General features: G+C 36.0%; 1 non-coding gene across 1 annotated transcript; it reads left to right on the top strand.

The window, feature by feature from the left end:
- Positions 1-301: 301 nt before the first annotated feature.
- On the top strand, positions 302-409 carry LOC127740890 (small nucleolar RNA R71). The gene has a single exon (XR_008001746.1). It is a non-coding gene; the product is annotated as a small nucleolar RNA R71 (small nucleolar RNA).
- The last annotated feature ends 4,022 nt before the right edge of the window (positions 410-4,431 follow it).

The raw sequence follows: 4,431 nt of genomic DNA, 5'->3' as shown, positions 1-4,431 counted from the left end.
CTTGCAATCCAATCAGATTCTGAGAAATCATATTGACTTGCTGAGTCAATAATTTATTCTGAGCCAATATAGCATTCAGAGTATCAATCTCAAGAAGTCTTTTCTTCTGAGTTGTCCCATTATTCACAGGATTTCTTTTGGAAGTATACATGAACTGGTTATTTGCAACCATTTCAATGAGTTCCTGGGCTTCTGCAGGCGTTTTCTTTAGATAAATAGATTTGCTTGCAAAATGGTCCAATGATATCTTGGATAACTCAGACAGACCATCATAGAAGATACCTATGATGCTCCATTCTGAAAGCATGTTTGAAGGACACCTTTTGATCAATTGCTTGTATCTTTCCCAAGCTTCATAGAGGGATTCACCTTCCTTCTATTTGAAGGTTTGAACTTCCACTCTAAGCTTACTCATCTTTTGAGGTGGGAAGAATTTAGCTAAGAAGGCATTGACCAGCTTTTTCCAAGAGTTCATGCTGTCTCTAGGTTGTGAGTTCAACCATATACTAGCTCTGTCTCGTACAGCAAAAGGGAAAAGCATAAGTCTGTAGACCTCGGGATCAACTCCATTGGTCTTAACAGTATCACAGATTTGTAAAAATTCAGCCAAGAACTGATGAGGATCTTCCAATGAAAGTGCATGAAACTTGCAATTCTGTTGCATCAGAAAAACTAATTGAGGCTTAAACTTAAAGTTGTTTGCTCCAATGGCAGGAATAGAGATGCTTCTCCCATAGAAATCGGGAGTTGGTGCAGTAAAGTCACCAAGCACCTTCCTTGCATTATTGTTGTTGGGTTCGGCCATGTCTATTTTGTCTGCTTCCTTTTTGAAAATTTCTGTCAGGTCCTCTTCAGAGTATTGTGCTTTAGCTGCTCTTAGCTTCCTCTTCAGAGCCCTTTCAGGTTCAGGATCAACTTCAACAAGAATGCCTTTGTCCTTGTTCCTGCTCATATGAAAAAGAAGAGAACAAGAAAGTATGGAATCCTCTATGTCACAGTATAGAGATTCCTTGAGGTGTCAGAGGAAAATAGGAATAAAAGGATGAGGTAGAGAGAAGAATTCGAACTTATAGAGAGGGAGGGGGTCCGAATTATTAAAGGAGGATAAGTGTTAGTGATTAAATAGAAAGAGATGAGAGAGAGTTTTCAAAAATTAAAAAGATTTTTGAAAAAGTGGTTAGTGATTTTCGAAAATTGGGAGTGGAAAAGTGGTTAGGTGGTTTTGAAAAAGATAAGAAATAGTGATTAGTTGAGAAAGATTTGAAAATAATTTTGAAAAGATAAGAAGTTAGAAAAAAAGGTTGAAATCAAATTAAAAGAGATATGATTGAAAAAATTTAATTTTAAAAAGATATGATTTTAAAAAGATATGATTGAAAAGATATGATTGAAGAAGATTTTTAAAATTGATGACTTGACTAACAAGAAATTAAAAGATATGATTCTAAAATTCAAATATTGAACCTTTCTTAACAAGAAAGTAACAAACTTGAAATTTTTGAATCACAACATTAATTGTTAGCAAGGATTTTCAAAAATATTAAAAGAAAAATAAAAAAGATTTGATTTTGAAAAAGATATGATTGATAAGAGAGGATATGAAAAATATAAGGTTTTGAAAAATTAGTTTTAAAACTTGAAAAATTGAAAAAGATTTGAATTGAAAACAAAATTACCTCCTTGGTGTTATCCTGGCGTTAAACGCCCAGGATGCTAGGCATGCTGGCATTTAACGCCCAGAATGCTACCTCTTTGGGTGTTTAACGCCTAACCAGGTACCCTGGTTTGCGTTAAACGCCAGAAATCCTTTCTTACTGGGCGTTTTGAACGTCCAGCTTTTTCTCTGTGATTCCTTTGCTATATGTTCTGAATCTTTAATTCTCTGTATTACTGACTTGAAAAGATATATTTTTGAATTTTTTTAATTTTTAATGATGATAGAGAAAAACAACAAAATGAAACTAATCATGAAAAACTAGGATCAAATAAGGGATGCATGCAAGAACACTTTGAGTGTCAAGATGAATATCAATAACACTATGAATGTTATGATGAACATCAAGAACATTTTTTTGAAAATTTTTAAGAAAAGAAAGACATGCAAGACACCAAACTTAGAAATTTTCATACTAGAGACACTAACAATTTGAGAATGCACATGAGAAACAACAAAAGACACAAAACAAGAGAATTTAAAGATCAGAAAAAGAAAATCATCAAGAACAACTTGAAGATTAACGAAGAACACAAGAACACATTTTCAAAAAATGCAAGAAAAATAAAAAACATGCAATTGACACCAAACTTAAAATTTGACACTAGACTCAAACAAGAAATACAAAATATTTTTTTGTTTTATGATTTTGTAATTTTTTTTGTATTTTTTTCGAAAATTATTTTGAAAAAGAAAATAAGAAACTCAAAATTTTTAATAAGAATTCCAGGAATCATGCAATGTTAGTCTAAAGCTTCAATCTAAAAAGATTAGGCATGGCTAGCCAAGCTTTAGTAGAGCATTACATACAACAGCCAAATTGATGGGAATCAAAAAGACTCCTGTGATGATAAAAGCATCATCTGAAACTTTAGAATTCATTCTTAAAAATTCTGAAGAGCAAAATAAAAAAAAGAAAATTACCTAATCTGAGCAACAAGATGAACCATCAGTTGTCCAAACTCGAACAATCTCCAGCAACGGCGCCAAAACTTGGTACGCAAAATCGTGATCTCACACACTTTCTTCACAACTCCGCATAGCTGACCAGCAAGTGCACTGGGTCGTCCAAGTAATACCTTACGTGAGTAAAGGTCGATCCCACGGAGATTGTCGGCTTGAAACAAGCTATGGTCATCTTGTAAATCTCAGTAAGGCATATTCAAATGGTTATGGGATTTTGATAATTAAAAGACAAATAAAACATAAAATAGGATAGAGATACTTATGTAATTCATTGGTAGAAATTTCAGATAAGCGTATGGAGATGCTTTGTTCCTTTTGAATCCCTGCTTTCCTACTGCTTTCATCTAGTCATGCGTACTCCTTTCCATGGCAAGCTGTTTGTTGGGGGATCACCGTTGTGAATGACTACTGTCCGTCCTCTCAGTAAAAATAGTCCGGCTACGGGTTACGTAGGGCTAATCATCTGTCGGTTCTCACTTGTGTTGGAATAAGATCCAATGATCCTTTTGCACACTGTCACTACGCCCAGCACTCGCGAGTTTAAAGCTCGTCACAGTTATCCCATCCTAGATCCTACTCGGAATACCACAGATAAGGTTTAGACTTTTCGGATCTCAAGATGCTGCCAATTGATTCTAGCTTATACCACGAAGACTCTGATCTCACGGAATGGAAGGCTCTATTGTCAAGAGAGGCAACCATGCGTCGTGGACCAGGAGGCCAAGAGATATGCATTCAAGCTTGTTTTCAGGTAGAACGGAAGTGGTTGTCAGGCACGCGTTCATAAGTGAGAATGGTGATGAGTGTCACTTGATCATCACATTCATCATGTTGAAGTGCGAATGAACATCTTAGAAAAAGAATAAGCTTGAATTGAATAGAAAACAGTAGTAATTGCATTAATTCATGAGGAACAGCAGAGCTCCACACCTTAATTTATAAGGTGTAGAAACTCCACCGTTGAAAATACATAAGTGATGAAGGTCCAGGCATGGCCGAATGGCTGATGAGCGGATAATTTATACGCTTTTTGGCATTATTTTTAGTATGTTTTTAGTATATTTCAGTTAGTTTTTAGTATATTTTTGTTATTTTTTAGTTAAAATTCACTTTTCTGGACTTTACTATGAGTTTGTGTGTTTTTCTGTGATTTCAGGTATTTTCTGGCTGAAATTGAGGGTCCTGAGCAAAAATCTGATTCAGAGACTAAAAAGGACTGCAGATGCTGTTGGATTCTGACCTCCCTGCACTCGAAGTGGATTTTCTGGAGCTACAGAAGCCCAATTGGCGCGCTCTCAACGGCATTGGAAAGTAGACATCCTGGGCTTTCCAGCAATGTATAATAGTCCATACTTTGCCCGAGATTTGATGGCCCAAACCGGCGTTGCAAATCAGCCTCAGAATTTCCAACGTTTAACGCTGGAACTGGCATAAAATCTGGAGTTAAATGCCCAAACTGGCATGAAAGCTGGCGTTTAACTCCAGAAAAAGTCTCTACACATGAAAGCTTCAATGCTCAGCCCAAGCACACACTAAGTGGACCCAGAAGTGGATTTTTACGTCATTTACTCATTTCTGTACACCCTAGGCTACTAGTTTACTATTAATAGGATCTTTTGACATTGTATCTGGACCTCATGACACATTACACATTTCTCATTGTATCTTCTACAGCATGAGTCTCTAAACCCCATGGTTGGGGGTGAGGAGCTTTGCTGTGTCTTGATGGATTAATGCAATTACTACTGTTT

Source organism: Arachis duranensis, chromosome 7 (genome assembly GCF_000817695.3).
Source record: "Arachis duranensis cultivar V14167 chromosome 7, aradu.V14167.gnm2.J7QH, whole genome shotgun sequence".
In the NCBI taxonomy this organism is placed as follows: Eukaryota; Viridiplantae; Streptophyta; class Magnoliopsida; order Fabales; family Fabaceae; genus Arachis; species Arachis duranensis.
The sequence above is the reverse complement of the archived record's forward strand: the minus strand, read 5'-3'. Positions and strand labels throughout refer to the sequence as shown.